Source organism: Poecilia reticulata, chromosome 16, assembly GCF_904066995.2.
Source record: "Poecilia reticulata chromosome 16, P_reticulata-male-v2, whole genome shotgun sequence".
Lineage (NCBI taxonomy): Eukaryota > Metazoa > Chordata > Actinopteri > Cyprinodontiformes > Poeciliidae > Poecilia > Poecilia reticulata.
Window position 1 is genome coordinate 32,052,479 of NC_088845.1, and position 22,261 is coordinate 32,074,739.

General features: G+C 40.1%; 1 protein-coding gene and 1 long non-coding RNA gene across 8 annotated transcripts in view; one reads left to right on the forward strand and one right to left on the reverse strand.

The window, feature by feature from the left end:
* Positions 1-22,261, reverse strand: part of LOC103478802 (glutamate receptor, ionotropic, kainate 2) — a 549,772-nt gene that overhangs the window by 218,104 nt on the left and 309,407 nt on the right. The window lies entirely within an intron of this gene.
* LOC145555252 (uncharacterized) lies at positions 14,105-20,496 on the forward strand. Its single transcript, XR_014091358.1, has 2 exons — positions 14,105-20,328; positions 20,416-20,496. It is a non-coding gene; the product is annotated as an uncharacterized LOC145555252 (long non-coding RNA).

Sequence of the window (22,261 nt, forward strand, 5' to 3'; positions counted from 1 at the left end):
GGAAATAAATACTGCATTCAACCAAAAGAGTGCAGATTATGAAGTCTGTATTGCCCTTCAGTAATCTCTAGATTTAAATGGAGAAAACCGGCACATCCGACTACCTAATGCAGTGTTTCTCAACCTTTTTTGGCCCAGCACCCCCTAGCCTTTATCCAGGTCCCTCACCGCCCCCCACCAAAGAATTTGTAGGCTACTTTGCACTGACAATTATTTTATTATTAATGTTACTATCATTATCGTAGATGTTTTGAATCGGCGCACCGCTCATGTTTTCCCGTACATTTCAGCGCGCCTTACGCTCCTTCACCTCGCGCACATAACGGGGTAAATGTAGCGAGTTTTGCCCTAAACGTATCGGCGTCTGGAGGAGGGGGCTGGGGGGGGGCGCCGATTTATGTTTTTGCATCCGCCTTGCGCCCCTGCCCATGGCACTTCAACAATATTATTTTACCCTTTATCTGAAAATAATGTCTGTTTATTCTTGCCATACAGTCCTCTGTATTAATTATTGCTCGAAAGGTCTTGCCATACCAGTTTATTTCTCCGTATTTACTTTAGTTTCTTAGTTTATTCTTGCATTTTGTTCTTCATTCATTTCCATTTAGTTTCTTTTGATTAGTATTATCCTCTCTTGGTTTATTGCTATGTCCACTTTAGTTTCTTTCCTGTTGCTACAGGAAAGAAACTAATTATTTGATCGTTTATTGACCATCAGTAATCTTCACTCATCACCTGCTGCTCCGTCTAATCATCATGTGTTTCACATCATGTGTTGATTTTTCACTGTTCAGCGTCGGATTCTCTGTTTTTATGCCATAATTCACATCTAGTTCGTCGCTCCGTTTTATGTCCCGCTTCTCATGTTTCAGAATTTTGCGCAATGTGCGCGTCTTTTTTTTTTTAACCCCCCATCGATACGGAAAGCGTATCGATGGGGAAAAGGCAGACTGACAAAAACTTTTTAAAACAACGGAAACAATTTTGGTATTCTGATTATTGATATTTAAAAGTGCTGTGTTGTTTTATTACCCCTGTTTCATACCGGACCACTTAGAGCTCCGGTGTTAACGCTATAAAATGGACGCTCTCTATCGTGGTATTACCCATGGAGGGATTTCTTTATTTAAATGGGTTCATTTTTCAGACGGATACAAAGTCAGGTTATTGTGATTTTAGTAATTACATGTTTATAAGAGCGATTTTCTGTTGTCCTTCCATGGTAGCAGGCAGCTTTCAAACGGACAAAAAAACACTTTTTAATATAAATTGCTGCTTTGACATGATCACAGAACTGCCAAAACATATGTAGCCTACATAAATACCAGACAAAGTGAATCACAGCAGGGTCATCAGCCGGTGTAACGCTGAACTGATGCGGAGCCATGAAGCTACAAACACTGAATAGAAGAAGAGCTGCCATCGATACAGTTGCAGCCAAGCATGTTTTAATGTTACACAATACAGTTTTACCAAGTTTCTCAAAGTCTAAACTGGTATTGTTGAGCATTCAAGGTGTAAAGTTTACCTTCGACCAAACGCCCCCCAAAGGCATCCCAGCGCCCCCCTTTTGTAAAAATGTCCGCCAGCGCCCCCTGCCATCCTCTGAACGCCCCCTGGGGGGGCGGTACCGCCCACGTTGAGAACCGATAATATAAAGACGATAATTAAAATGATCTCTATAGGTTTTTTTTATCGTCCGATTAATTGATTTATTGTTTATCGCGACAGGCCTAGTCTCAGCAGACACCAGATCTCATTCTAAATCAGGTATATTCAATAAAAACAAAGTGAAGTTACTAAAATTTCCTCTTAGCACAAGGTCTGCACAAAAGTCCAATATTTGTATGTTATACCAACTGTCTACTGGTATGTTCACATTTTCACTGTTAACAATCAGCACTTTATAAACAACTATTTATCTTACTACCTATAAAAGTAGACCCAGGCAAAGAAAATTAAGACCTTTCAGATTAAATCATAAACCTCAGAATACAATTTCTCTTAAAGGTGCAAACAAAGCCTAATTAAAAAAAAATTCTCGCTTAAATTGAAGCAGCTCAACTGAAAGAATTGAAAGCTTACACTTCAAATTAAAAAATAGAGAACACTAAATAAAATGTGGCTCTTTTAGAGAAAAAGTGCAGAGCAAGCAGACATCACTCTCCTTTTTTGACTTGTACCAACCTGTGAAAAAATAAGTTTTCAAGTAAAACAGGCCAGCATCTTCAGGAAACAATAAATAAATCCTAGTGACGTTTTCTCATAAAATCTTTTTTAAAGAGGGTCTTAGTGCTGTCAATCAGACTGACACTGCTTACACCCAGCTCCTTCCACAGCTTCTTCCTCATAACAGGGCCCACCATGAATGTGCAGACTAGTATACATAGCCACTGATGATGGGAGATAAACAACTCACCATTAAAGGAGAAGTGCTCATCTGTCATCAGGATATTGAGTACGAGAGTGATGAGCAGTGCTAAGTCTTTCTCTTGGCTCTAATTGGTTGCTTGGTGTATTTCAGTAGATGACAGAAGGACCAACAGTTCTGCTTGGTTTGTTTCATGACCATGCTCTCTGCTCAGACTTCAGCAGAAAACATTGTTCAAAAGAGACGTGCTTCATGTCATAGTGGCATGTTATGAGTCCACCTTTAATAATTGCAACAATTTTGGAGCATGTGAAGCAGGCTTTGAAATTCCTCCTTGAAGATTGCTCTGTCCCTCAATCATTATAACAATGTTTTTCAGCATCACCTTTTCTTACTTTGGAGCATGCCCTGAAGTTACCTCTATCTCTCCTGCTCTGCTGTGCTCTGGTAAGTTCACTACATTGGCCTTGAAGGGTAAACAAACTATTTCATTGGTTCAACTGAGTGAACCTATAATCTCAATCACTGGAGTAGAGGTAATCTCCAAAGCACACTGCCCTTTTTCCTGCTTGGCTCTGCATTTACTGTCTATCGCCATAATAATGCACAATGAAAACTATCAGTACCCGTGAATTTATCAGATTGGGCTTGAGTCTGGACAGAACTATCACTCGCTCTGTATTTTAACTGAAGTCCACCATGCATTAGGGGATACATGATGTAAATGAACACCTTTGAGGTATAGGAAAGCAGCAGATACCCATCATGGAATGTGCAATCAATACATCTGCAGCAACTGTGCTCTTATGTCCATTGATCAAAATTGGTGAGAAATATTTTCAATACTTTGCTTAATCTGTACCTCATAAAGTTTTTACATGAGTAAATTATCTCAAAAATCAAACTCATAATTTTACTTTAAATATATTGTTATACAATATTTCTGCTATGCCCCTCACAGTGGGGGAGGCACAACCCAAAGGCTCATCAGAGGACAGTTTCATCACCATGGTAGACAGAGGTTTCGCTAGCCTTTTTTGTTCTCCATAATTTTGACCAACAGGATTTAAAAATTGATCATGTGCTATTTTTACCCGTCAAATTATAATTACATTAATATAGGCTATTTAACCGCATTTGTATGCGTTTTAGTTAATATTCACCTAGTTGAACCGTGAATCCAGATCCCATCACACATAAACGCATCTAACTTTTTCTCCGTAGTCCCAAAAACCACTGACTGTAGCACCAATAACTTATAATAAATTAAATTAAACAACTCCACTTAAATTACATCACTTCACCTGCTGGGGGCGCCACCAGAAATCTTGGGCCCCCTGACAAAAAATTTGTTTGGGCTCCCCCGCACCGCTGCTGTTACACTTTTTTGAGTCTATTTGACCCATAAAAAGCGCAATTTTAAAGGCTTGCATCTGCCTTGCTTACTTTGGCTCAATACTGATAATTAGCACAATATTTACTGCTCATGAATTTTACATCCAACAGTCCACATCCAGTATGCAAGTAGGTTGCTTAAATTTTTTCTATTAGTTTTAGATACTGAAATGTCTCTCCCCATGAGCAACAGTCAAAAGCAATGTGCAACTACATATAGAGCAATCCAGACTTCTCAAAAAATGCTATATAGTTGCATTTTATTCAAGCTGCAGTACATAACGTTAATAAAACATGTTTTCTCCATATTTGTTAAAGCTGTCACGATGTCGTAGCAGTTTGTTATGAGACAGATAATCTGTGAAAACAATCAATCTCCTCCACCTGGTCCCTGAATTACTATTACTGATTAAAGTAATGCACCGTTCTGACCAAAACAACCAATCAGAACTAGTAGGATGCTCTGAGCGCTGTCAGTTAGCCTCATTCACTCACTGTTAAATGTGCTAATGGTGGAGAAACAACTTATCATTACAAGAAACCGTTTATCTGCCGTCATTGGTAGCTATGCTAATTATACTGAGCATTCACAGTTTGAATCTGCACAGCTCTGCTATGATAGCTGCAGCATAGCACAGAGCAAGGGGAGGAAGGATGAGCAGCACCACATGAGATAGTGATTGACAGCACTAAAATTATCCTGCCACTGACTGGTTGTTTCTAGATAGGACTGGGAGAAAGCAGAGGAAATAGACTTTTCACAGATTATCTCTCATACCATACTGTCACAACATAAAAAAAAATGTGAAAAAAATATTTATATGAAAGTGACATACTGCAGCTTTAATTTCACTCAGAAGAGGACAGGTCAGGAGGGACGTGGGCTAGAGCTGCTGCTGACTCACTCATCTGTTGTTAAGTGGTAAAAGGTACAAGTTAAATATATGAATATGTTGGCAATTTTTTTCCTTAATTCATTAAATGCTAGTGAAATGGAGGCAAACAGTAGTTTGTAGCCAAGCTTTCTATGTTAAATGTTTGATAATATCACACAGTCTACTCACCTCTCTTGGACAAAAACTGGGTTATAAATTAACACTCTACCTTTTCCTCTCTCTCCCTCGCTCTCTTTTTGAAAACCTGATTTCATAACTTTTCTTAGCAGCATAGTAACTGCCACAATCGTTCATGTTTTCTACTGAAGTCACCGTCAAGCGCTCCAAGCAGGAACGAACCATTTCATGCAGATACGAGTTAGTTCAGGGCAAATATGGATGTGAGTTTTTTGATCTGGGAGTGGAAACATAAAATTTTTACTGCTAAAAACAATATTTGAAAATACAATATGATTAATTTTGTAATTGACAGGGCCCCGATTTTTTATTTTTATTTCTATGAGCAAAAAACAAATAATTAAATTGTGGAGGGCCCCCTGTTGGTCAGAGCCCCTAGAATTGTCATCAGTTTTCCCCTGGGCCTGGACTCAACCTCAAAAAATTCCTTCTGGTCGCATCTGCAGAGAAATTTGCGCTAGTTCATCGGTCAGTTGGATCTGTCTCATCCAAACCTATCAGTTGAACTTTTTTTTACCCTGCCAAGGTGAAAAAAAAGTATACTGTAGTATCTTTCAAACATACATAAATTTGTGAAAGTACACTTTAAGTATACTAAGTATTAAGTGTACTACCTATAAGTATATCTGAAGTATACTAAAAGTACACTTGTACCAATTTCAAAATTAGAGCTTTAAACACACTTAAACATAATTGTACCAAAATACACTTTTAATATATTAAATAAAAGTATACTTTAAGTGAACAAAATATATATTTGTCTAAGTCTGAATATACACTTGCTCAAGTATATTTAAAATATATTTTGTGTAGATTTTTAAATATATGCTCAAAATAGAATTTTTAAAAATTCACTTAACGCTACTTTAGATTATTAATTTTAGTATGTTTTAAATTACATCTCAGTGTAAATTTTAGGCTAATAAAGTATGCCTTCATTTTCTTTATTTAACCGGGTGAACCCAGTTGAGATCCAGATCTCATTTTCAAGAGGGGCCTGGGCAGAAGTCTGCAACATGCAGCAACCTGATTACAAATAAAACTAATTAATACATGTACAGAAGTATGTCTTTTAGTGCGTTTAATTTAATATGTAGACATATTTTTAAGTACCTAAAAAATACGAATTTTTAAGTGCCTCAATAATCTTTTAATATTTATTAAAATTGCATACAATAAAAAATTATAATCATGATGTAATGTTTAAAAAGTACCCTATCCATTTTCAGATGTGTGATGTAAAACCTTATAATCAACGGGATTATCTCCAGTTCACACTCCAGACCAGATGGTGGCGGTATTGCACACTTTCATTTATTTAAAAAACGCCACAAACTGGAACGCAGGGAAGATAAGCTGTTGAAATCCACCATTTTTACTCGCATAGTATTGCCTTCAAAGTAGAGGGGCGTTGACAATAGTTACTATCCATCCAACCATTTTCTTGACACCCTTGTCCCTCAGTTGGAGGGTTGCTGGTGCCCATCTCCAGCTAACGTTCCGGGCGAGAGGCGGGGTCACCCTGAACAGGTAGTCAGTCTGTTGCAGGGCAACACAGAGACACACAGGACAAACAACCATGCACACACACACACCTAGAGGCAATTTAGACAGACCAAATAACCTGACAGACCAATTAACCTGACAGTCATATTTTTGGACTGTGGGAGGAAACCGGAGTACCCGGAGAAAACCCACGCATGCAAACATGCAAACTCCATGCAGAAAGAATGCCGGGAATCGAACCTTCTTGCTGCAAGGCAACAGCTCTACCAACTGCGCCACTGTGAGGGCCCAATAGTTACTAATTTTGGTCAATTCAAGCTGGTGATGTCCTAGTCTGAGTTAGACGACAACACAACAGGACAACAACCGATGGAAATGAAATGTGTGTCACAAAAGGAGCCCGGAGGGACGAAGGCTGCTAAGTGTTGCTAGCTGGTGGTAAGTTTGCTTATTAATTATCTTCATTTAATTATAAACAGTGCAGTAAAGATATATAACTTACATTAGTTTCATAAATAATTCTTTTATCAATTTTATTGTGACTTGCATGATTATTACTATAGCAACCATTCAGCTTCATGTTTTAACTGCATGGAGGCTGTTTGTTGCGACTTATACTTTAATTCATAAACTAAACCTGGTTTTAATTAAGCTCCATAAGACAGAGAGACTTTGATATTGTGAGGTGGTTGCTCTAACTCATCCGGATGTGCGCTTTTATGAGGATTTATTTACTTATTTTTTTTACGTGGTTTCACTTTCCTGAAATGGACAGATGTTACGTCTGCCACGCTTCTAAGCGCAGCTCTTTTTCTGGGCGCAGGAGGGTAACGTCTTCAGCTCCATTTGTTAAAACCGCAGGATAAGTTAAGTTTAATTCTTCGCAGCAGCGGAGACTCATCCGCATTGTTTGTGCAGCGGACTGCTCATGTTACGGTCTAATTAATTTCTGCACCTTTATTTATTCACTCAAGATAAACTGCCGGTTCCTTTGTTTAGACCAGTGTTTCTCAACCTTTTTTGGGCCAGCGCCCCCCTAGCCTTTATCCAGGTCCCTCACCGCCCCGCACCAAAGAATTTGCAGGCTACTTTGCACTGACCATTATTTTATTATTAATATAACTATCACTATTGTAGATGTTTTGAATTTTGTGCTTGTTTCTGTATTTATCATCAAAAATAATTTACCAGAGAACAAAAAAGTCATGGGAATAGAAATTATTTTCACAGGCGTCTGAAAAATACAATGAACATTCAAGTTAAAATCAGTAGGCCTAACAGCAGCCAGTCAGAGTGGAAAAAATATTCTTATTCTGTGTCATTTTCTAGTTGTTAAATATTCCACAAAATGAGAACAGCAACACCAGTTTAAACTTTGAACTATTTGAAAAACGACTGAGCTTCGCAACATTAAAACATGGATAGAACTGTATCTACATTAATCATAACTCTTCTTCTCTTCAGTGTTTCTGTCAGTTTGTGGTGGTGCAGCTCTGTGCTGCCTTCAGGAGAATGGGACATCAGAGCATCATCCATAAAATTTCACCCACATGCAGTGGTGGAGAAAGTACTCAAAAAATTTACTTAAGTAGAAGTACAAATACACAGACAAAAATGTACTCACGTAAAAGTAAGACTACCACATTAACATTTGTACTTAAGTAAAAGTAAAAAGGTACTGGCTTTTAAAAATACTTAAGTATTAAAAGTAAAAGTACTTGTTCATTAACACCTAATTGCTAATATCATTAAGTGAACCGATTGTATTTAATTTCAATACGTTAGAAATGTGCCATTTTAATTAACAATGCTACAGATAAAGCATGTTTTTATTGCGTTTACTCTGTAACATAGTTTAGACTTAGATATGTGATTCTATGCATCATAATTTCAGGGATGGAAACATCTTGTCTCCTGTCCAAACATAACATGAACTTCACTTTTTTTTGCCACTAGTGGTTTTTATTTTTAAAGCAATCCAACAAAAAGGGGGTGGAAAGAAGGTGGGTGGGAGAGGACAGACAACCAAGGAGCCAGTAGCAGTGTTGTAGTCAAGACCACCTACCCAAGACCAAGTCGGGAGCAGCACCCCGTGCTACGTGACACAAAAAAAATGAACTTTTACCTATCAAAATTGCTTGTTAAATTGATCTGAAAGATCCACATTCCCATAAAAAAAACTAGATATTAAATACTTAGAGCTGAAATAAATTTAATCAATAAAGATCCATCCAGAAGAATCGGATCGTTCCTGAATGTCATATCACTATATTGCATTTTGGTACCAGTGTTGTCCCATATTTGCGACACCTCAGTCAACACCTCCACACAATAATTCAGCGCATGAGTGACAACTTTTTTTCATCGCAGATGCAACATGTGTCTCAGTACAGCTAGCTTTGCGAGCAACACGTCCACGGAGCTTACCTTTCTTTAAGCTTTCCTTCGAAGTGACACTAAAAGTTGGACGAAGTTCCACCGTCTGTGAAAGCGAAGAGCTGCTGATTTTACATGTCGCCATATCAATTTATGCAGCGCTATTATATTACTGATGATTAGACAGACATCTCCTCCCGCTCAGAGGAAACCACTGCGCATGTCTTGGAGCTCCGCGTGCGAGTAAAGGTGGAGGTGATGGGTGACAACAGACACTAAGTCACGTTATTGATCGGATTTTACGGCACCACCTTAAGTCCCTGAATTTCACATTTTAACGAAAAAAATGAGCAACGCGACTTGGATGTAACGCGACTCTTTTGTAGAAATGTAGTGAAGTAGAAAGTACAGATACTTACTGCAAAATGTAGTGGAGTAAAAGTAGAAAGTATCCATTATTAAATCTACTTAAGTAGATTTAATACTTAAGTATTACTTACAAAGTACAGATACACGAAAATTGTACTTAAGTACAGTAACGAAGTACTTGTACTTTGTTACTGTACAAGTAACCAAGGGTTACAAGTACTTGTACTTCGTTACTTCCCACCACTGCCTACATGGCATTTATTGTTCAAACCAGAGCTTTCAGTGGAAAAACTAAAGTTCCTTTTAATGCCATACAAATATGAGACAGAAACATGGATCATATCTTTATATAGATCTGTCTATTGATTTATAGATTAATAGTTTTACTAGACAGAAATTACAAAGAACAAATCTGGTTCTTAATCAAATCCTAATGAGTCAAACTGAAAGTGTCATGGAGTCATCAGCCTCATGACATTAACACTGACATGAAAAATAATATTGAAGAAATAAATATATCAAATCTAATTAAAAACATACATAATTGATAAGTTCTTTACTGTTATGGTCTGTAAGATATATTTATTCTCAGTACTAGATATGGTCTCAACAAACCCATGACACTTCAACATTATTTTACCTTTTATCTGGAAATAGTGTCTGTTTATACTTGCCATACAGTCCTCTGTATTAATTATTGCTCAAAAGGTCTTGCCATACCAGTTTATTCCTCTGTATTTACTTTAGTTTCTTAGTTTATTCTTGCATTTTATTCTTCATTCATTCCATTTAGTTTCATTTGATTAGAATTGTCCTCTTGGTTTATTGCTATGTCCACTTTAGTTTATTTCCTGTTCCTAGATTTGTTTTATCGTTTATTGACGCTCACCATCAGTAATCTTCAGTGATGAGTGATGTGAAACACATGATGATTAGGCGGCACATAATCATCATCTGTTTATTTTTTACTGTTCAGCGTCAGATTCTCTGTTTTTATGCCACAATTCACATGTAGTTCGTCGCTCCGTTTTATGTCCCGCTACTCCTGTTTCAGTTTTGCACAATGTGCGTTTCATTTATTTTTTTTTTTACACCTTCTAAGGTGCAGGGCGTATCAATGGGGAAAAGGCAGACTGACATAAACCTTTTAAAACAATGGAAACAATTTTGGTATTCTGATTATTGAAATTTAAAAGTGCTGTGTTGTTCTATCACACCCGTTTCATACCGGACCACCAGCACCGGTGTTAACGCTATAAAATGAACGCTTTCTATCGTGGTATCACCCATGGAGGGATTTCTTTATTTAAATGGGTTCATTTTTCAGAGGGATACAAAGTGAGGGTATTGTGATTTTAGTAATTACATGTTTCTAAGAGCGATTGTCCTTCCATGGAAGCGTGCAGCCTTCAAACAGAAATAAAACACTTTTTAATATGTTGCTGCTTAACATGATCACAGAACTGCCAAACCATGTGTACAAAAATACAAGACAAAGTGAATTACAGCAACGTCATCAGCCGATGTAACGCTGAACTGATGCGGTGAAGCTACTAGCAGGAGAACGGAGCTATGCCAAAAGCTACAAACACTGAAGAGAAGAAGAGCTGCCATCAATACAGCTGCAGCCAAGCATGGTTTAATGTTACACAATACAGTTTTACCAAGTTGCTCAAAGTCTAAACTGGTATTCTTGTGCATATAAGGTGTAAAGTTTACCCCAAAGGAATTCCAGCGCTCCCCTTTTGTAAAAAATTTCCGCCAACGCCCCCTGCCGTCCTCTGAATGCCCCCTGGGGGTTGGGGGGGGGCGGTACCGCCCACGTTGAGAACCGCTAATCTAATACTAATAGTATGATTTATTTTTTAAAGGGACATTTATATTGTTTTTGGCTAATACTATAATGAAAAAACATACTATTCAAACTCAACATCTTAAGCAATAATCAAACCATAATAGTCTACTAAAAGCACACATGGAAAAATAATCATAGAAAAATATTCTTGATCATGTCGGCTTCAAGAGACGCCGATGTCTGGTCAGTGTTCCTCTGCCTGATATCATACAACACACTGTGGGCCACTGAATATTGCAGATGCATTTTCTTTTTAATTGCCTGTATTCATCTTCACTGACATTGTTCTGCCTGGAATGTGCGTCTTCCCACTCACGTCTGTACTTTTGCAAGAGTACTTGCTTCTAAGGACGTTGGAGCATCAGTTAGAGGACATTTAAAAAAAAAAAAATCCGGGTTGATAGCAGCTCACCAGTGCCGCATAGTGTCCGTCTCCAGGCAACCGTGACAACAGCTTTGGTCCGTAGCATCCTGGGGGGTCCTATGTACTTCCTGCCATGACAATTTAGCTGACCATAGTATTTTCTGTTGCTGTTTTTATTTTTTCTTGCTGTTTTTATTTTTCCTTTAATTATGTAAAGCACCTTGAAATGCCTTGCTGCTGAAATGTGCTATACAAATAAAATGTGATTGATTGATTGATTTTCTGTTTTATTTTGGTCAGTATTGATACACTTTGTGGTGCTATGTGTGTGATAGGTGTGTGCATCAGACATTCATAGAAATATGAAACAAATTACGTCCCATATTGGGTCAATATGGGACACAATATTTAACAGCCAAATGTGGGACGATTCCATATTTTACGGGATGTGTGGCAACCCTATTTAGGATCCTAAATAGGGTTCATTACCAAAAGGGTAATGATTTCATACACAATGCATAGCAGTCTCAGTATTTCTCCGTGTTTTAGACCAAGCATGAAAGAAAAGTTGACCAACAGCTGTTAGCCTCTGTACTAACTAGCCTTCTTTATGCATGCAATGAGTATACTACTGCCACTTTCTGATTGAATGAGAATACAAAGTTTATACAATATATTTAAAATTTCTGAACAATATCTGATAGTTATATGTTTGTACAATAGTTATATGTTTGTACGATATAACTATCAGGTTATAAGGTGATAGTGCAAAAAAAATTAATTTCCTCCGTGACAACAAAATGCTGCTTTTATTTCATTTCCGATAGTTGTTTTAGAGATATAATGAAGTGATGTGTGTGTGAATAGAGGGGAGTACAGCGGTAGCTAAATGTGTATTTAAAAAAACTAAACTGTGACACAATCTCTTATGAGCAGAAGGCATTTCTTCTACTCATAAGGCAGAATAGAAATCAGGATCCACAGAGAGCAATTTAATAAATGTTATTTGCTGTGTCAATAATATTTGAACATTTCTGCAAATGTTCCTTAAATTATTGGAACATTGATGGAAAACCAGACAATCTCAAAAACTAGTCATAATTCATAAATAAGACTATTTCATGATTCAAACACACAGGATTCAATAAAAAGCATGTCAAATAGTACAACGTGTTTTTGAGTTAATGTTATTCCATCTAGGTTGCTTCTGCTGGAATTGTGGAGCACCTCTATGATGACATGCATTACTACACACATTTTGTCAAAACTGCAGAAGGAATATTGCACATGATGAATGTCAAAACATAAGGAAGATACCAAAAGGGTTTGATACAAGTCCCTCCCTACAGTTTTTCATGGGGACAGAGATTGACTTATTTTTGTGATCTTTCAGAAAGTAAGACTAGAGGGCAACAGCAGTCATCTAGAGTCTGGGTTGGTAATAGATGGAAAAAAATGGGGGTGCACTAGTGAAGGGCATTTTTATGGTTGATCTTAAAGCAGTGAAGGATGGCAGTTGGTAGTCACGCAGAAAGCACTTGTCACGGTGCTCTGGGTTGTTTGATTGAAACATAAACACCTTGAGAGATGCAGGCACACTTGGGAGCAAGCCAGGGGAAGCAGCTATAGAAGGAATGTAGGAGGTATAGGAGTGGGGAGTGGGAGGGAGATTTCACACTCAAACGGTGCCCTAAAGCTTCTCAGTATCCTTCTTTCACTGTTCAGTGGCTTTTCAAGACCCATCTCTGTAGTTCTTGAAGGGATTAAAAATTGAGCATGTTCTGTGGTCTTTTGGAATCTTTCAGTGGCCTTAGTCATGACTAGGTCACTCACTGCCATCAGCTATTTTTGCTATTCTTAGCTCTGTAAACACAAGCTGTTCTGATACATTATAAATTATTTTATTCAGATCATACTAATATATTCTCCCATGTCTCAGATGATAAGAAAAGCAAACAAGTACCATCTGCTTTTCTCTGTTGTTCAAATACAGATATGTAGAAAACACAAAAATCTTTAATTGGATAGAAACAAGCAAAAATATATTCAGGGTAATATTAAGTAATACATTTCTAAAGAGACAAGAGATATTCCAAATTGTAAAACAAATACAAAAGAACTCACTGAGGAGTCAATGTGTTGTCTGCCCATTTTCTTTAGTATTGTTACTCATACCATGCAAAAGTACTACTAACATATTATTATCATTGAATACGCATTTCTTATTTTATGTAATAACCATAATTCTGCTCAAATAAAAATTACATTTTTAGCTCTATTTTAGAAACAATTGCAAATGCTGTTGAGCAAATTAGACCATCCCTCCTTCCATCCATCTGTAGATTGGCACCTTCCTCCAGCAGTAACTGAGTAAGAGGTGAGGTACACCCTGGATAGGTAGCCAGTGCATCACAGGGTAACACAGAGTCACATATGACAACTCAGGGTCATGAACATGCGCACACGCACGCACACAAACACACACACACGCACGCACGCACGCTGTAAGGAAAATTACTATTACGGAAATATTCAAGGCAGAAATAAATCAGACGTGCTTACGTACAATGTAACTATTGAAAAGAAAAAGTATGGCTACAAAATTAAACTAAAAAATTAATAATGGATTTAAAAAAAATTAACAAGACATTTCAAAATGTTGAATGCATTTTCATCTGCCATTTGATATCAATTTTTATCAACAGAAAAAAGTTCTAATTCAACCAAAAAAAAATAAAAAATTATGAGTCCTTAAACAATATAGCTGGAAAATATATTAATATAAATAATATTATAGTATAATATAAATATAAATATAATATACACTGGGAAAAAAAAACACTTTTGTTTTTGCTCCTATTTCTCATCAGCTAAGCTGGCAGATCAAATGTTAACAAATCTATAAATCTGTGATAGTGAACACTTTTCCTTTGCATAGGTAGGTGTGGCATGTCAAGATGCTGATTAGGCTGCAAGATTATTTAGGTGCTTTAGGCACACCAGTGAAGCACAATCTGCATTTCAGATTGTGGTGAAATGCAGCCCATTTCAGCACAATCTGAAATGTGCTGCCTTGTTATATTGGGGGTGTGACCAATACTTGGCTCCTGCAGTGCAACATATCTCCTTCACATAGAGGTGATCAGATTGTGGCCTGTGGAATGTTGGTCCACTCCTCTTTAATGGCTGGTTTGGTTATTTACACATGGTCTGCGATTGTGAGGCCAACTGGATGTACTGCCAAAATCTCTGAAATGCCTTTAGAGACGGCTTATGGTAAAGGAATGAACATTCAATTCACTAGCAACTTCAGTTCTGGTTGACATCCCTGTGGTCAGCATTGCAAAACTTGTGACATCTGTGGCATTGTGCTGTGTGATAAAACAACATATTTCAGAGTGACCTTTAATTGCAACAGGCCTAAATTACATCTGTGAAATAATGATAATGTCTAATAAGCATTTTAATATGCCCCACCTATCTATGCAAAGTAGAAGTGCTCACCATCACAGATTTAGACAAATTTGTGACCAATATTTGAGAGAATTTATTTTGTGTACATAGGGTGTCCATATGTGCACTTGGCACCAGGACACCTTAGGCTGCAGTTTGATGATCGATTTTGTCATCGTTTCATTGGATCTGCGGCCGTATGTCTTGGACACTCGGGTGAAGAGAGGTGCGGATCTGTCCATTGACCACTACCTGGTGGTGAGTTGGCTCCGGTGGTGGGGGAGGAAGCCGGTCAGACCTGGCAGGCCCAAACGTGTAGTGAGGGTCTGCTGGGAATGTCTGGTGGAGTCCCCTGTGACACGGAGCTTCAACTCCCATCTCCGGCAGAACTTCGAACACGTTCCGGGGGAGGTTGGGGACATTAAGTCTGAGTCGACCATGTTCCATGCCTCCATTGCCGAGGCGGCTTATCGGAGCTGCGGCCGCAAGGTTGTTGGTGCCTGTCGCGGCGACAACCCTCGAACCCATTGGTGGACACCTTCAGTGAGGGATGCTGTCAAGCTGAAGAAGGAGTCCTATCAGGCCTTTTTGGCCAGTGGGACTCCAGAAGCAGCTGATGGGTACCGGCGGGCGAAGTGGCATGCAGCTCGGGTGGTTGCTGAGGCAAAAACTCGGGCGTAGAAGGAGTTTGGAGAGGCCATGGAGAAAGACTTCCGTACGGCTTCGAGGTGATTCTGGTCCACCATCCGGCGTCTCAGGAGGGGGAAGCAGTGCAGCACCAACACTGTTTATAGTGGGGATGGTGTGCTGCTGACCTCAACTCGGGATGTTGTGGGCCGGTGGGCGGAGAACTTTGAAGACCTCCTCAATCCCACCAACATGCCTTCACTTGAGGAAGCTGAGCATGGGGACTCTGGGTTGGGCTCTCCAGTCTCTGGGGACGAGGTCGCAGAGGTGGTCAAAAAGCTCCTCGGTGGCAGGGCCCCGGGGGTGGATGAGATTCGCCCAGAGTTCCTTAAGGCTCTGGATGTTGTAGAGTTGTGTTGGCTCACGCGACTCTGCAATATCGCATGGATATCGGGGGCAGTTCCCCTGGATTGGCAGACTGGGGTGGTGGTCCCCCTGTTTAAAAAAGATGGACCGGAGGATGTGCTCCAATTACAGGGGGTCACACTCTTAAGCCTCCCTGGTAAGGTCTATTCAGGGGTCCTGGAGAGGAGGATCTGTCGCATAGTCGAACCTCGGATTCAGGAAGAGCGGTGTAGGTTTTGTCCTGGTCGTGGAACAGTGGACCAGTGGACCAGCTCTACACCCTCAGCAGGGTCCTGGAGGATGGATGGGAGTACGCCCAACCAGTCTACATGTGTTTTGTGGACTTGGAGAAGGCGTTTGACCGTGTCCCTAGGGGGGCTTTGTAGGAGGTAATTGACCAGACTACTGAAAATTGGAAAAGGTGTGTAACACTTCCCACTGGGAAAAAATAGAAGAAAAGGGTAGTTTGCACTTCACACCTTGATAAATTGGAAGGAAAAAAGGTGGACTTAGAATTTCCTCATATCAAATGAGGGAAATCCAGTGTCGAGACGTCAAACTGAAATAAATATGGAGTCTACACTCTCAACAGGTTCTCCAGGGTATGGTCCATCACTACCAGAAAGTTCAAATTACAAATTAATGAGAAAAAAATATGGAGATTAATGTATGTAGTGTGTGTGTGTGTGGGAGCAACAGTATGGATTTCCAGATGAGGGAAGTTTCAGTGCAAATCAATTTAAGAAAATAAGAACCAGATTAAATGACTGGGAATTAGCAAAGAAAAAGAAAAATATTAAGTACAATATCTTGGTAAAAAAAAGAATTGCATGATAAATGTTGGAAAATGTGGATGAATGAAGCAGAAGAGGGAAAGAACAATGAAACTGAAGAAAATGCTAGGGGGAAAAGATTTGAGTGGAGCAGTGGGGGGGTCACACAGATAATGCCAGTCTCCCCTGTGCTCCACCACCATATAGGCCAACTTCTACTGTCAGTGGTTCTTCACCTCTCGTATGTCCGTATACCTCTTTACAGACGGACCTGCAAGTTTTTCAGCTCGCAGATTTGAACCTTGACTCCAGTACCTCAGGACGTCCCCAGCTGGCTGGCCCGCTGGCAACCGCACCGCCTGCTCCAGGTTTCCAGGCTGAAGTGTCAGGACAATCCCAGCCTCACTCAGTAATCAAGCCAGAATTAAAGAAAACAGAACCACAAAATGAGCCTGTGCCATCCAGACCAGAAGACATACATCTAAGAAAATGGCTAAAAGGCTGTTTGATGCTGAAAATAAAAACTTTGACTCTGACCCAGGACTGTTCGAGGTGCAGGTCACTGCCCCTATGCTTGAGGTTTCTGAACCTACTGGCCCAGTGCTGGTATACAGTCCTTGGACAGGAGAAGAAATAAAATCCACCACAGCCTTGTTACCTGATCCTGCTATCAGGATCAGGTAATAGGCAATCACTAATCTCTAAAAAACCTGACTTGCCGATTTTTTTTAATGTGTGTAACCAGGTGGTTTTACTTAAAAACATTGTAAATTCCCAGAAGCTAAAGTGTGTGATTGGGTGGCAGAGCACAGGAGGCACCTAAATGTGGCCGTTGATGTTGTTAAAGGCAGAGTGGAGTTGGCAGCCCACAGGAGAAAAGTGAGGCATGATGAGAAAGTCCGGTGTGAGCCACTTCAAGTTGGACAAAGAGTGTATCTGCGTGATGTTGGCCCAGGGCGCAGAAAGATCCAGGATGCATGGGGGTCTACAGTGTACCAAGTCGTGAGGGCGCCAAGTTCAGGTGGTGTATATTCAATTGCTCCAGTTGATAAGCCTCACCTTGTTAGACAAGTGCACCGTACCTCCATAAAACCTGCCCTGTCACCTTCAGAGACCTGCTATGATGACTGGCCACAGAGGGCACCTGAGGAGAACAGTGATGAGGACGTGGAGTCGGGATCTTGGCTGGTGTGCCGAGAGGCTGTTGGTAATCCAGGCCTGTGGTCCCAGAACCATCAGAAAGGCCTCCAGCTCAAACACCTGTTTAGGTGCCGTCAGCTTCGCAAACTCCTCAAAGCACTAGAACTGGCCCTAGGAAGTCCACCCACAAAACTGCAGGCAAGCATTCCAATCCTCAGCATCTCCCAAGATCAGCAATGAGTGAAGACAGAAGGGCTGCTGCTGCTCTGGTTCCAGGTGTCAGCAGCATGGCTGCAGCCATTTTTCAGCCTTGGTCATAGTTTTACTTAATCGGTGGGCCACCGATTCATAGAGGGGGGGTAGGATGTAACTGGGTGGTTTTACTTAAAAACATTGTTTACATAAAGTAGCTGGAAATTCCCACCCGTTTTGGGCCCTTGAATGCATCCAGGCCCCGTTCCCCACCTTCACTTCCATTTCACAGCCTTGTCGGGCTCATTAGCGTATATAGACACCGGGTGTGCACGCTAATCTGAGAGTGTTTGTCGGGTCCGTTGTGTTGCAGTTGGATCTTGGTCAGATGAGCGCTGGTGCCGCGCTCATCGGGTTGCTGAAAGATATGGATCATGGACATTTGTGATACTGGTAGGATAAATGGATTTTAGATGTCACTACCTTACTTGGCTTTATTATTGTCAGCAGATACTTTATTGTCATCTATTGGTAATAACAGATTGTTGCTGTTGCCTATTATGCTCTCACCAGAGTGCATTTGTTAACTTGGATGCTCTCAGCTAATCAATTAAGTCGTCTTCTAGAGCTGGAGTTGTAGCACCAACAGTGCATAACCAGAACAGTTTATAGATCCTTGTTTTTACAAATTAGCTTATTGGGCACAACCTTAGGACTGGGTTGGGGCAATGTGGGATTTGTTTTTGTTTTGTCTAACATTATTTTGTGTTATTTTGTGTTTCTACTAATTTGGTTTGCATTTGTTTTGATTAAGTTTCCAATTGCTTCTAGTCTTGTCCTGGGTTTGAGTGCTTTGAGTTTTAAATTCGAATAATAAAGTCTATTTTTAATATTGTAAAATAATGTATAAATAAAATATATTTTGTATACTATTTCTGTTTCATCATTCTCAGCCAGACCTACCTGAGTATTGTTAATTGGGAAACTCTAGACCACTTGATATTTCAGTGGTCTACCAGTTGGCTTTAGGGCCACGTCCTCAGTCACAATCCGGGTTCTTTCCCCATTGTTACATGTGTGTGCAAAATAAAGTCACTAACTTGGAGTGACTGTTGTAAACCATGCAAATGAAGAGTTGACCTGGTGGGTGGGACTGTCCATTAGCTCCTTCTCTCTATGGCAGAGCAATATGAAACAGTGGCTGATTACTGTATAGGGCCCGCACCCTCCTAAGTCCGGTCCTGTGTCGCACGTACAAGAATACTGTGACCAAAGTCTGCAATATAGTGATGCAATATTCATGGATGAGCCTATTCTTCTGAATGGCTCTTTACTATGAATGACAGAAATAAATAACACTACTATGCTACTATTCATAATATTCATAGTATGAATAATACTACTCATGGTATTATTCTTTACTCTGAAGAATAGTAAAGAGTCAGTTCTCAGTCAGAACCATTCTTTGTTTTTGTAATGCTCTGTGAACACTGCTGTAGTTACTATTCTATTTTATGAACAATATATATTTATTTATTCATCAAATAAGCCTTCATTTGAAGACTACTACTGTTGCAGTGTGTGTGCCTGTCCTGAACTTTTGTAGGAGCGGTTAGTTCTACATACATGTACAATCTTGTGTTTGCTAATATGTTTTTGTTAATTGACACTTTTCAAATCACACCCGTTTATATTTCCTCCCTAGCTGCCTGCACTACACTTTGTTCAACTTGGTGGGGTTAGTCTGTCAGTCATATACTTTTCTTTATGAACCTGTTGTTGTCATGGCCAGAGTTCTGTTTTGTTTTTTCTCCTTTGGTTTGCCTGCTGCTTCCTTCCCCATCCACCAGGTGTCATCGGTGGACTGAGCCCCTGGAGTGATGCGCGGCCAACCCCGTAGGCACACCTGTGGCTAATCGGGAGCTGGCTGCTGTGGCATACTTAGGGAGCGGCTGGCTGACACTTCAGTGCCTGAGTGTTTGCCTTCCATGGTAAACGTTTCTCCTCGACGGTTTAGAAACCACCTCTGAGTGTGTCCTTGTTGCTCTACTGCTTCTGAGTAATTCCTCGCCGTGTTCTCCTCGTCAGGTGTTTTCCCCGTGTCTGTCTGGATCGCCCGTGAACGCTGTCGCCCCTGGGTCTTCCCGTGTGTTTCCTCCACGACGCCATAGGAACTACCTGTTGGTCCCCAACCCCGTGCACTCCCCCATCCCGGTCCTACCCCAACGGACTCTCCTCGGGACGCCTCAGGCTGAACCCGCAGGTAGCCTTGGGCCCTGGGTACTAGGATAGTCCGGGATCTCCGCCAGCGGCTCTATCCGTCCGCAGCCATAACTTACCTGTCCGCCCTCCAACGCTCGCCGCCGTCTCCGGAACCTGGAACCTACGCCTCTGCAGCAGGTCTGCGATCCCACTCACCATCCCTGAACGTAAGCTCGAGCTCTTTCTCTCCCCCTGTACTGAGGACCCCCTCGTGCATTGAACCCATCACTCACCTCTCCCTCCTCTCTTTACAGTTTGACGCCCTGGTTCCCCTCCCCGCTTCCCGATTGTCATCCCTTCCCTCATTTTTCTGTTTAATAAACTGATTTAACTGATTATTGTTCTCCTGAGAGTGTTCTTGCATGTGGGTCAGAAAACTGGAACCTGACATGACAGTTGTACATGGAAAATTATGTTGAAGGTCATGGAAAAGTCATGGATTTTTTTTTCTAAATGCCAGTGGGTACCCTACATTAGACCCCGGCACAATGCTCATTTTCATTTGCTCTTTTCATAGTTTAAATTTGCCACTTAGGTGCCAGGAGATCTACATAAAGATGTTACAGTCAGTTACTTTTACATCATTGAATCCTTATTTAGTTAATGTTTTATTCACAAGTTTCTTTTAAAAACTGAACATTACACAGATGAAGACAGACATTTTATATTTCCTCTCCCTACTCTACCAACTGTGCATATTTATCCATCTCCTCTGGGGTTTACTGCACACATTCAGTAAGTCCTGTGCTGTTCATGAATGCATAGAGGCAGCAGCCTTTAGACATGATGGACAACTAGCAATCATTCATCTCAGTTCTAATTAAAAGGTTCTCTAATTACATGCAGAGAAAGTGGATATCGGTTAGTGTGATGAAATGCAGCTTTGACTTTGAAAGAAAGACTCATCCTGATGAAATACCGCTCCAACAATGAAAGAAAAACCCTTCCTGAATGTCAGCCACAGAGACACACTTTCAATAAATCCACTTTTAAACACTGCAATGAAAAAGTGGGTGGAAGGGTGGAGGGTATTTCAACAAGAGCGCATCCTTTTACCTTTTTATATTGACTGGCATTAGCATTTACCCGGTTTTTTATTTTTTTATTTTACTAATTATTTTTTTTGCAAAAACTGCTTCTGTACACGAACACATTCAGGTTTGAACTACATAACTTAAACACATCAAAGGACTAACAGAAAATTCCTACTCAGAACAATTTTCTCAACATATACCCTGAGCAGGATATTGAATCGTTCTACCCTTAAGAAGAGGATTAAGGGTTTGTGCAGTGAAACGTTTGTCATTTTTTTCCATTGAAAGTCTCCATCAATGGACAAAATGCTCAAGGATAATAACAGATTCACACAGTTTCACAATGCTGGATCAGAAATAACGGTTCAAAAGTTCAATTACACAATTGTCAATTTAGTAGTTTCACTTGGTAGTGCTGCATTAATTCCATATATAGCATGTACTCCACAAGGTCTCAGTGGTTTTGGTCTATACCGACATGATAGTGGCACAGAATCTGAAGATTTGTTGGTTGCACATCCACAATGCATGTCTCCTGCTCCACTAAATCCCAAAGGGGCTGATTGGGTGAGATTTGGTGACTGCTGAGGCCTTAGAGAACAATGAACTCAGTTTGCGTAAATCCAATCTTTGTGACATGGTGCATTACCCTGGTAGAAGTAGCCATCAGAGGATGAGCACACTGTGGTCATAAAGGGCTGGACATAGTCAGCAACAATAGCCGAGTATTGTTGCTGACCATGCTGCCAAATTCATGTTTTGGTGTTTTTTGTCTTTGCTTTCACATTATTTGGAGGCCTGCATGCATCAAGTTGCTATGTGGAAAGACATTGAATATGGCAAAGAGTTAATTTTACTCTAATGCCTCAACAGCCACCAAATCTCACCAACAGAGCTCCTCTGGGATGCAGTGGAACAAGAGTTATATATTGTGAATGTGCAACCAACAAATCTTCAGATTCTGATTCCATCACCATGTCAGTAAAGACTGGCTGATTCATCATTTGTGTTACCAAGAAACTGAACTAATAATGTGACTGGTGACTGTATAATTCCAATAAGTCTC